Source organism: Peromyscus maniculatus, chromosome 5, assembly GCF_049852395.1.
Source record: "Peromyscus maniculatus bairdii isolate BWxNUB_F1_BW_parent chromosome 5, HU_Pman_BW_mat_3.1, whole genome shotgun sequence".
Lineage (NCBI taxonomy): Eukaryota > Metazoa > Chordata > Mammalia > Rodentia > Cricetidae > Peromyscus > Peromyscus maniculatus.
The window spans coordinates 105,793,165-105,805,402 of NC_134856.1; the positions used below are offsets into that span (position 1 = coordinate 105,793,165).

General features: G+C 48.5%; 1 protein-coding gene across 17 annotated transcripts in view; it reads right to left on the reverse strand.

Annotated features, from left to right (window-relative positions):
• The window catches only part of Carmil1 (capping protein regulator and myosin 1 linker 1), a 293,644-nt gene that overhangs the window by 248,033 nt on the left and 33,373 nt on the right, over nucleotides 1-12,238 (reverse strand). Inside the window, exon 1 of one of the 17 annotated variants that reach the window (XM_076573051.1) lies at nucleotides 5,503-5,749. The exons of 14 other annotated variants lie outside the window; for them this stretch is intronic. The gene's annotated coding sequence lies outside the window, so the exon portion shown is untranslated. Of the gene's footprint in view, nucleotides 1-5,502; nucleotides 5,750-12,238 lie in introns of those variants that run through there. 2 more of the 17 variants (XM_076573053.1, XM_076573059.1) reach the window with 2 other exon arrangements.

Genomic DNA, 12,238 nt, shown 5'->3' on the forward strand with positions numbered 1-12,238 from the left:
TAAGTCTCTTTAAGATAAGTTATCTTCCCTCCCTGTCAAAACAATACCATATGAGAGCTGCGGGAGGGAGACGGCCACTTAGCAACAGTCCTGCGGCAAGTGCTCGAGACTGGAAGTGGGTCCTCTTTCCCCGCATCTTTCTAAGGCACTTGACTATCAACCTTCCCAGCAGATGACGCAGCACAAATCCTTCCAGACCGCACAGCTCTCGGCAATATGTGAACACTCTCACAAAACAAATGCTCCTGCCTCATGTTGGCAAATATTCCTATCTCCATGGCTGTCCCCCACCCAAATGGTGACAAGCTCCTCTCTGAGAATTGTTCTCACAGATACCCAAGAGCAAATGGAGCACATTCACACACGGCTCAGAGGAACCTGGTCCCCGAGACAGAGTGTGCCCTTCTCTGCTGGCTGAGGGAAGGCATCCTCCACACCTGCGCAGCCGGAAAACATGTATAACGCAATGAACGAATGAACGAACAAACGAACGACAGATGGATGGCACATAGGAGGCTGATACAGGAGGATCGGGAGTTCAAAGCCAGCCTAGGACACTTGAAACAGAAAGGAAGATGAGACGAAAGGTCAGGGAGAAAGAGAAAAAGAAAGCGGGGGAGGGTAAGGGGAGAGAGAAAGTCACCTTCAGCAGCATTTTATAGCATCTGCCTTTGGCATAACCCCTTCCAAATCCATTGTCAGTCTCCTCAGGGGCTGCTCCGAAGCCTCCCCTGGCTCCAGGGGCCTTCAAGGAAAGCTCTCTTCTCTTTAGTACTATGTGCCCACACCCTTTCTCTTCTCTTCCCTGGCTGCTTTCCACGCTTCTGGCTGTATTTCACTTCTCTCCACATCCTACCTACTTCCAGTTCTGGAATGGAGTCCATCTTCCTTTGGCTCCAGAGCCCTCCCCACACCCTTCCGTCACAGTGTGACACACACACTCTCTCATGGCCTTTCAAGGCCTAGTTATGTGGACTGAATTCAGGCCGCACAGCAATCTCTGCTCATCCCTACCATATGTAGCTTTCCTTGTAGGAAACCAAAGAATATTTGATTTACTTGCTTTTTCCTCAAAGATACTGTGATATCCTTTAGGGTCAGATTTGGGCTGAATCCATTTCCTGTCTCAAATCCTATAAGCCAGGTTCATAAGGAAGTAACCGACGGCTGAGGGTGTGCCTCAGTTGGTAGAGGGCTTACCTAGCACTCACACTCACAGCCTATGTTCAGTCCTTAGCACTGCAGAAACTGGGTGAGGAGGTGCTTGTCTGTAACCTCAGCTCTCAGGCGGTAGAGACAGAAAAAGCAGATGTTTAAGGCCATCCTTGGACTTACAAGTCAGCCTTAGCTACAAACCATCCTACCTTTAAAAAAAAAAAAAAGGAGCCAGGTGGTGGTGGCGCACGCCTTTAGTCCCAGCACTCAGGAGGCAGAGCCAGGCGGATCTCTGTGAGTTCCAGTACAAAGCAAGATCCAGGACAAGTACCAAAACTACACAGAGAAACCTTGTTTTGAAAAAAATTAAAATTTAAATTTAAAAAAAGTAACTATATCCAGGAGGAGGCCACAATTCAAATGTTCATCTACAGCTGAGTGGTATGCATGCTCAAAGGAGCGGCAGCCTTTAGAAAGTATAGAAATCCTGACATGCACTAAGAGCATGGGAAACAATCTCTTGTAGCTCCAGAGGAGTCTGCACCTCCTGCCTTCTGCTATCGTTCCTAGATGAGCCCACAGAGAAGCAAACAGACACTCCCTGACTTACAGGGGTGGTGCTGAGTGTGGAGTGCTGGGCAGCAGCACTGTGCCGGGCATCGGCTCTCACCATGGCTCTCACATTCCAGCCACCAACCTACAGCACTGGAATTTCCCCTCCTGCACTAGAATAGGTTAAAATGTCAATCAATGTGAACACTGTTCGGCTGAAATACTTTTCCTAGCGACTGCCCATCAATACAGCAGTGATCTGAAGCTGGCATTACATGAACATGCAAGAAACAGGCCAAGAAAGCCAGCCACACACTGGCATCTCCTCTATGCCCAGGGAGCCGTGCAGACACACATCATCTGTTTTATTCCATTACCTCATTGGTCAGACCTGACAAGTGTTTTCCATCTACTTCACACTTCTCCCTCAGAAGTGTCTCCACGGCCCTGTAACACACTCTGGCATCAATCAAAAAAATTCTGTCGATTCTAAGTACATGGGGAGCAATGTCTACTCCCCATGGGGGAGCGGGCATTGCAAAGTGTGTGCCACATGCACAGACAGCCTTGTGTTGCCCAAACAGCATGCGTACTGCACGTGTAAGTGCACACACACTTGAGTGCCATCCATGGGCTCTAGAAAAACTGTTCTTCTTATTTCTCTTCATTTCTCTAGAACTAACTTAAACAGCCTGGTATCGTGGCACAACTCTGTAATTATAACGCATGGGAGGTAGAGACAGGAAGATCAAGAGTCCAAGGCTAATGATACCAGTGGTTAGCCTCAGCTACATCAGAGTCCAAAACAAGAAAGACAGGACAGGCAGGGAGCTGTTTACACAGACTGCTGAATGTGAGTGGAGGTGGGGTACAGAAAGGTCTAGATCGTCAAGGTTCTCCCCATTCCAGAAACCTCTGAAATAGCCAGTGAAGACCCCTGCCCCTAGACTCCACAGGAAGCGAGGGGCAGTGTCCAGTTGAAGGACCTGGGCTACCATGGATGCCAAGTAACAGGGGGACCCCTGAAGCAGCCAGCCCAGCCAGCACAGGAAAAGATTACAGCTACCTCTCTGAGGACCTACTCAGGGGAACTAGTAGTGTGTTGCTGGGTTGCAGGGCATGAGCTGAGTTAGACGTTAAACATGCAGAATTGATCGCGAGCAGAGGGGAAGCAGGAAGCATGTGCCTGTCAGCTGTTAACATTTCTTGCTTTCCTTTTAGCCCCTCCCTCTTCCTGGAGCCAGCCCCATCTTTTCCACTGGTGAATATAGCAGCTCTGGCCCACCCTGCTTTCTCTCACCCACTGGAAATCACTCCTGGGCTCCTCCCTCCCCCAAGCTTGTGGCTCGCACATATACAGAGGGCTGGGCAGACCAGCGGGAGAAACAGAATACGTTTTTCTATCTTACCTGGCTTGTTTTAAAACATTACAAACTAGTGAGGTTCACCCGCCGTCTAAGGCTTCTCTGTGGGCTGGCACAGTCTAGCTGTGTAGCCCAGGCTGACTCTAGATGTGAGCTGCTCTCGTCCTGGCCTTCTGCACGCTGAGATGACGGGTGTGCACGACCATGTCCAGCTTTTCTGTCAGTGTTTTTAAGGCTGGGATTCAATCAGTAGCCCAGGCTGGTCTCAAACTTACTAGGTAGCTCAGACGAGCCTACCACTGATGGCAATCCTCCTGCATTACCCACCCGAGTGCTGAGATTACAGACACACACTACCATGTCTGGTTTTTATTCTGGGTCTTAAAGTGAGATGAGCTATGCTCCTGCCTGCCCTCGGCCTCCGAGCTCCATTAACCGACTCTTGTGTAAACCTAAGATGCACTCAGGGATTTTGATATCCAAGCAGACAAGGTGAGTGGTACTTTACTAATCCTCCTTCAGAGAGCCATGTATTTTTATTTGTTTGTTTTGTTTTGTTTTTAGAGACAGGGTTTCTCTATGAAGCCGTGGAAGTTCTGGAACTCAATCTGTAGACCAGGCTGGCCTCAAACTCAGAGATTCACCTGCCTCTGCCTTGAGTGCTGGGATTAAAGGCATGTGCCACCACCACCTGGCTAGCTGTGCATTCTTAAAGAGGTGAGAACACGGTAGGATTCAGTATTTTAAAAATCTGCAGCGATTTTATGATCCTCAGAGAAACATTTTGCACGAGTTTTGAGTTTCTAGGGATCATCCACTCCTTAAGAGTAGCAAATGGCGTCTTTAAAAAGAGGCTGAGGAAGGCCACTCTTCGTGGGGCCTGCCTCCCTTTGCTCACATAAAGTTGACTAATTCAAGAGTCCAAAGAACCCAGCTCCAATAGCAGCATGGGCTCCAGAAAAAAAAAAGAAACAACAACAACAATAATAATAAATATCAAACTTGCATGTGTGGTTCCGGATGTTAGTGGGCTCTAGATTTGGATTGTTAGCCTGAAAATGTGACTAACCTCTCAGATCACCCAGCCACCTCCGAAGCCAGTGATCCTCCCGTAATTGGCTCCTGCTAGATTCATAGACTCTTCCTTTTAAGGAAATGGAGCCCTCTGAAATTAGCATAACTTTTTAGTATCAAAGGGCACAGATTAGAGGAATACATGCTAATATTCCCCGTAAAATTTTCTCTAAATTATTGCACTAAATTACTGCCACACATCAACGGTAAGAACTGATTTTTTTTTTTTTTTAATGGCAAATACAAAGTCCCACCAGGAAGGCAGCCAAGGGAAACCTGACCTCATGCAAGGATTTCTCAGAGGAAAGGAGAGCAGCTCACAACTGCTCTAGTTAGCTAACTGCAAGTGTAAGCTGAGGCTTCTGCTGGACTCGAAAAGGAGGCGATGTTCCCCATTGTTCCAAAGCAGGCCGCTCCTTGTTGGGCCTGCCTTCCCTTACTGACACTAAGATGTCTAGCTCCAGAGAGTCCAAAGAGCCCAGTCTCCCATAAATGCATTTTTCAAATTTTAGAGTTCACTGAATGAGGCTTTGCCTGTGTAGGGGGTGTGTCCAGCTCCTGTTTTGGGGTCCAGAGAAATGGAACACATTGACCTTCTGGGTGTACTCATGGCCCTCCTCCAGAGAGAAGGGAACCCTGTCCCTGGGAGGGGACCTAGGAAATACTTCTCCCTTCTCCACACCCAGAACTTCACCATGCATCAGGAGTTTGACGGATGAAGGAGTGCTGATTCAGCAGTAATCCAGTCTCCTCCCTCTCCGCACAAACTGAACTATGGGGCAGGGGAAAAGAAACAAATGTAACCATGCCACACTTCCAAGGACGGCTGACCTTGGGAGCTTTACAGCTCTCCTAGATTTTGAAGGCAGGCCTCTCAGTGAACCTAGAACACCCGCTTAGCTAGACGGCAGGCCAGCAAGCCCCTGGGGTCCTCCTCATCCGCCTCTCTGAAGCTGGGACTACAGCACCGTGCTTCCACACACAGCTTGCTGCTGCATGCTAGGGTATCAAGCTCAAACCTTACTCTGTGTGGCGAGCACTTGGACAACGGAGCGATCTCCCTAGGCCATGTTTATGTTTGCTTTGCTTCTGTCTTTGAGACAGGCTCATCTCATATAGACCTGGCTGGCCTGGAACTCATGGCGGTCCTCCTGCCTCAGCCCCCTCACAGGAGCACACCACCACGCCTGACTTAGGGTGAAGTGGGGGAAGAGAGTGTGGCAAATGGGACTTTTCAAAGTTTCTCCGCTGACCCAAGGAAAGACCATCAAAATCTAAAAGATTTTCCCCAAGACAGCACCAAGGTCTGAAGCAGGCTCGCGAACACAGGCAGTCTCCCTTTCCTCACTCTCCTCACCTCATGGGCAGCCAGGATGGGGCTTCTTTCGTCCCGTCTTCATCCTCTCCTCTCCAGTTTCCGTGTGGATGCCCAATCTGAGACCACAGAGATGGCCGGCCTTCCTGCCCCAGAATGGCTGCCGTGGTGCACAGAGCCCCGCTGCACACAAGCAGCAAAGACTGACAGAGGAGAAAGCCAGTGAGCATGCTCGCTCCTTCTCCCCATACTCTACCCAGATCAGTGTGTTCCCTCCCTCCTGACTCCCAAAAGAAACTCGAGAGCAAACAAAAATGAAGACTCTGGAACACTAAGTCAGATATGACTGCTGTAAGAAGATCACTGCAAGTTGAAGGCCAGCCTAGACAATAGAATGAGGCCATAAAAAAAAAAAAAAAAGACGGGGGAGTGAGGGGAGAGAGCAAGGAGCATGGGTGGGGTACACATGTTCAAGGCAAGTCTAGAAACAGGCATGGTAGGGGGTAGGGAGTGTAGGCATGCTCACAGTGTCCCTTGAATGTAACTTACAGTCACCACAGCATGCCTGAGGACTCCCGATCCCTGTTCTGACAGGGATGAGATTCTTCTGAACGAGTAACGGTGACTGTGGACCACAATTGGAGCAGAGAGCCTCTGGAGTGCTTTTGTTTTTCACTCTGTTGTCCCTAATTTGAGTGAGGACAGTGGACAGAAAAGTGAGGATGAAAAACAGACTAAGCAATCCCGCTAACTCGGCGTCCATCTGGACAATGGGGCAGAAGTAACGCGTTCACTATGTCACAAGGAGTGAAAGGAGGCAGGAAACGGAATTAAGCTGCTTGGATGAAAAGACCAAGAATGAAAAGCGGTGCAGGAAGAGGCTGCTGAGAAGTGAAGGAGGAAGTGGTGTGGGGGAGGTGTGAGGACTGGATGTGCTGCCCACCACTGCAAATAGATTCCCGCAGCCCTTCAAGGTGAGCAAGGGAGGGGGCAGGCACGCCAAGGCTGCACCTGCAGGGAGACAAGTGTCACTGAGAGGACCTTGCCTCTCTCCAAGAGCGAGTTAGGCACTCCAGAAGATGCCTGCCAGCTGAGCGTGGTGGGCCTGCAATTCCAGTCCTGTGGAGCCAGAGGCAAGGGGATCATAGTAAGCTGGAGAGCAGCCTGGACTATATACTGAGCCTCTGTCATAAAGTAAAGTAATAAAATAAAATAAAGCCCTGCGATGATTAGCTTTAATTGTCAGCTTGACACAACCTGGAATTAGGTCCTGAACTGTGTAAAGTGACACGTGCATCAGCTTGTGGTGGTGACGGGATCAGCCGTCTCAAGAGTTCGTTCTGGAAGAGAAGGCAGAAAGACTGTAAGACAGAGGTGATGGATGAACACAGGGAAACAATGTCCTCGGAACTCAGCATGGCAGCTGCTCATACAAACTCACAGGGACAGTGCTGAGAGAGGAAACGTCGGCTTTCCAGGGGAGGGCAGCCTCCTGGTAAGTGGACCACACTCCAGTGGGGCCCATTCCTCCAAGAACACACGGACAGCACAGATTGGAGAAAATGACAGTGACGATGGGCAGTTAGGGGGAGGGGAAGCAGGGGTGCATCTGGGAGGAGTGTGGAGAAAGTAAATATGATCAGCACACATTGTATCAAATTCTCAAAGGACCAATAAGAAAATAAAACAAGACATTTTAAAAATAATGATAGCTATAATAATATTCATTGGGAGCAGGGGAGAGTTGAGACAGGATTTCTCTGTATCCCTGGCTGTCCTGGAACTTACTCTGTAGACCAGGCTGGCCTTGAACTCAGAGATCCACCTGCCTCTGCCACCAAGTGCTGGAATTAAAGGCATGTGCCACCACCACCTGACTTAACATTCTTTTTTTTTTTTTTTTTTTAATTAAAAAAAAGACCCTATTGCTTAAAACATCACAAACTTAAACACAAGACTCGGTGAACTGAGCGGGAACTGCCCTGGAAGCCTCCTCCCGATGCCTAGCTCTCCTAGTATTATCAAAGTTGCTATGCAAGCTGCCGAGAGAGAGGAGCGACCTGTTGTCCTGCCCAGCCGTAAACCACTAGGAACCACACAATGAACTGGCTGGCCCAGCGAGATTTCCCCACTGGTGAACTAGCAGCACTGCTGGACTTCAGGCCCACCCAACAATAGGGAATTCATGCGTGGTACTGTAAACCTAGCCAACCACCCATGGGCGGGGAGAACACAGATCCTCAAAACAGCCCACTACTGCCACTTTCCTAAACCAGCATAATTTCTAATTGTATTCTAAATATTTATCCTTATGCCCACAGATAAACGTCACTCTTGTCAGGTGCCGCACGCCTTTTAATCCCAGCACTCGGGAGGCAGAAACAGGTGGATCTCTGTGAGTTCAAGGTCAGCCTGGTCTAGAGAGTGAGATCAGGACAGGCACCAAAACTACACAGAGAAACCCTGCCTCAAAAAACCAAAAAAAAAAAAAAGTCACTCTTACCCCTCATCAAAGAAGCTTCTTTGTGCAATGGCTGGGGACCATTACAGGATCCAAAGTGGTCAAACGCAGAGGACAGAGATCATGGAGTGCCCACCCCACGTGATACATTTGCAATACAACTCCCACACACAGGCTTGGGGAAAGCTGTGGGAGAGGGAACAAAAGATTATGAAAGCCAGAAGACCAGGACATCTGCTACAAGATTAGATAGTGTGTCCTCTAGACACGACAGCGAAAACACCCGTGAAATCTCAACAACATGGATGTGTAGTGACACACCAGCATGACAGAGAGATTCCACAAACTTCCACTCACAGTTGAAGAGGTTCAGGTGACCAGCGGCTCCCAGGGAAGGACAATCCGTTTCCTCTGGAGAGAAACACCCCTCAGAGGCCATCCAACCCCAAGTGGTCAGCCCCGCACACATGTGCATGCAAGCAATGCTAAATGGACTCAGCAGGTTATATGTACACATGCACGCATGTGCAATATTTCATAATAGACAAGAGATTGTGAGTGGGAATAAGGGGGACACAGGAGGAGTTGGGAAAGCAGGGGTGATTTAGATGCAGTGCTCATGTATCTAGCTCTAACTTTTTTTTTTAACCTTTAAAAATGTCAAAGCATTCTAAAATCAGAAGTGACTTGGGGCACTTATCTACAGCATATCAGCTGAAGCCACAGCCACCTTGGGAAGGGCAATGGTAGTGGTTTGGTGTAGTTTGGTGTTGGAGACAGGGTTTCATTCTGTACCTGACCTTGAACTCCTGGGGTTTCTGCCTCCACCACCCAAGTGCTGGGACTACAGGTCTGTGCCACCGTGATAGGCTTGCTTTTCTTTTTATTTTTGTACCAGTGTGCATCTGGGTCTATAAAGCCAAAGATACCGGGTGTGGAGAGATGTGGGATGGGATGCTAGTCAGCCTGGCCACATAGTGAGTTCAAGGCCAATCTGGGCTACATGAGACCCTGTCTCAAAAAACCCAAGCAATAACAAGAGAAACATCCCGAACAGGGAACAAACCATGAGGACAAGCCAATGGGCAGGAGCCAGGATTCCTTTGAACCCTGCTAGGGAGCTAACCCTAGGCAGACTGGGCACAGGAAGGGAAAGGTCAAAAGGCCAGAGGGCCCTGCCCTCCTTCTGGGTTGACGTAGGGTTATTATTGCTGTGGTGAAACATCATGCCCAAACTCAACTTGAGAAGGAAAGGGTTTATTTGCCTTACACGTCCATGTCACTGTTTATCATCAAAAAAAGTCAGGACAGGAACTCAAACAGGGCAGGAACCTGGGGGCAGGAGCTGCTGCGGAGGCCATGGAGGAGTGCTGCTTACTGGCTTGCTCTCCATGGTGTTCAGCCTGCTTTCTTATAGAAGCCAGGACCACCAGCCCAGGGATGGCACTACCCACAATGTGTTGGGCCTTGCCCTGTAAATCATTCATTAAGAAAATGCCCTACAGGCTTGTCTACAGCCTGATCTTATGGAAGCACTGTGGGAGTCCAAGAGGCTTCCTAGTGAGGAATTACTCAGGGCCAGAGAATCTGAGCTTGCTTTACCCAGCAGGGCTGCATAAGGAGATGATTTGGCCATGAGCGTGTTTGCCAGGTGTTTGGAAGGGTCTACACTTGGCTGTATGGTGTACTTTAATCTAGCAAGGGGGAGATCTTTTGCCTGTCCCCCTGGCATGTTATAAAAAACCCTTTTCAACAAAGGACAAAGCTGGTGGCTATTGACCCAGGCCCTCCCGAAGCTATCCTGTGTTTCTGTCTTTCTTTTCGTCGAGGTCTCTTTCTATCATTTCTTAATTCCTCTCTCCTCTACCTAAGAACCCTTCAAAAGGTGGGAGTGGGCTCCCACAAGGCATTTTCTCAATTGTGGCTCTCTCCTCTCTGATGACTCTAACGTGTCAAATTGACATAAAACTAACCAATCCATGAGTAACTGGAAGTCTGCCTTCATGCAAATCTCTATTGGTTGATTTTCTCTCAACCATCCCCACCCTCCCAAAGACAGTCATATCGTGAAGCAGAAATAAATTCTGTTCTATTTGGTTTATATTCCTAACTAAAATTGCAGGAGATCCTCCAGCATCTGAGTTCCTCCAAGGTGAAGAAGGGGGAGGGATTCCCTCGGTTCAGCACAGGCTAGAGACTGGCTAGTTCCCTGAAGCCTGCACAAAGGCCCTTGCAGTCCAGAACGGGAAGCACGCTGCCTTCTCCTCCCACCCGCTGGCTCAATCTGATCCCTAGCTTTTTCTGTTTCTTTTTTTTTTTAACTGAGTCATGCGAAGGAAATTTCAAGTAGTGGCAGAGCCGAGGTGGACACTACAGAGCCGGGCCAGCTGTCTCCCCAAGCAATGGACAACTTACAGCCTGGCAATGTGACCCTGGCTCCAACCTTCTTAGTGAAAAAAAGACACAAGTCACTTGAAGGGGGGCAGGATGGGCAACTCTAAAGCCATCCCTAGACAGAATGACAAAAATGCAAATCAATAAGCTGTATCGTCTCCAAAGTAAGGTATGATGGTGCACACCTGGCCTGTAATCTCAGCAATTTGGGAGAGCTGAGGCAGGAGGATGGTAGCAAATGTGAGCTCAACTGGGCTACAGAGTGAGACACCCTACGTTAAAAAAAAAAAAAAAAAAGGTTCCATTCATAATACGAATCTCCCAACCTAGTGGCCTCCATTTTAGAGACATGCCACGCATGTGAATAAAAACAAAACAAACCATGTTGAGAATCAACAGTCAAATCCCTGGTTTATCGTGGGTGTTGGCCCTCTGGAAATCTTGCTTTCTCACATTCACAGAACTTAGCCTGCCTGCATAATTGATGGCTTATGTTTTGCAACGCTGCTGGCCCTTTTCCTAAAAGGAAGAAAAGGGAAAGGAAGGCTGCTTAAAATTCAGAACCCCCCTCAACATCTGAACCTCTGAACAGCTCCTGGTCTGGGTTTGGGGGACATGCGATCTTGGGCTAACACAGGATTTCAGTACTTCATTACAAACAGCCCAGCCTCTGCTAAAGACACTGTAGAAAGCCCCGGCTGGGCACCGAGCTCACAGGTGCAAACAGGACAGAAGAACAAAGCGGGGAGCTGACCCTCACCTGACCAGATACCTTTTTCTGAAAGTATTTGAGCCAGATGTAGTGGCATACATCTGTAATTCCAAGCACTCCAGAGGCTGAAGCAGGAGGATTGCCACAAGTTTGAGGCCAACCTGGTCTCAAAACAAAACAAAACAAAACAAAACAAAACAAAAAAAAAAGGTTGTAATTTAGAATTTATTCAGTAACTAAAAACCTGCTTGAATGTTCAATATCTTCCCCTCCCTTTTGGCTTTCCTTTGTGTGACCATCCAGGCAGAAATGGAGACATTTTAAAGGGACTTTTGTGCCCCTCCTTTTGGGTTGTCAGTTGGCTATCAAACAATGGAACCCGAGAAATTGGATTTTCCCCAGGAATTCTGGGAGGAGGAATGAAGCCTGGAGCCAACAAGGGGACCAGCTTGTCTCCCAGGAAGTGCTCTCAAGCAGTTCTGAGGACTGTTAGTCCGCCTTGCAGGAAAGCTAGAGATGAAACAATGACGGGGTCCATGGTGGGCAGGGCCAGGCCTCGACCTGAGGGCTGCACATGCCTCCTGCCCTCCATCTAAATCTACAGCCCGAATCAGGACCCCCTGAAGAGGGAAGTTCTTGGGAGGGGTCACTGGACCACGTCTTCTTCCTAGTGTAACCCCGTCAAATGACTCTTTTTCTTTCACTCCTAATTGTCTTGTTTATTTGGTCACTGAGGACTGTAGCTCAGCCTTGTTTGTTAGGCTGCCAGGGCACAGACTGACCCCAGCAATTCCGTGATTTTGCCACCAAGCCAGGTGGCAAAATAGATAGAATCCGAGACCAGAAAGCAAAGATGAGGGAGGAAGACAGTATCTTCTGCAATCCTCTAGAGCAGCGGTTTCTTGTGGGATATTAATTGAAGATGTGTTGCATTCTTTTATGTTGTATTTGTTTAACTCTGTGAAGCTGTGTGACTTTGCCTGTCTAAGACACCTGATTGGTCTAATAAAGATCTAAATGGCCCATGGGGGAGAAAGGATAGGCAGGGCTGCCAGGCAGAGAGAATAAATAGAAAGAGAAAAAGAGAAGAGGAAGGATCAAGAAAAGGAGGAGGAGAGGAGGATGCCAGGGACCAGCCACCCAACCACACAGTCAGACACGGAATAAGAAGAAAAGAAAAGATACACAGAAATAGAGAAAGATAAAAGCCC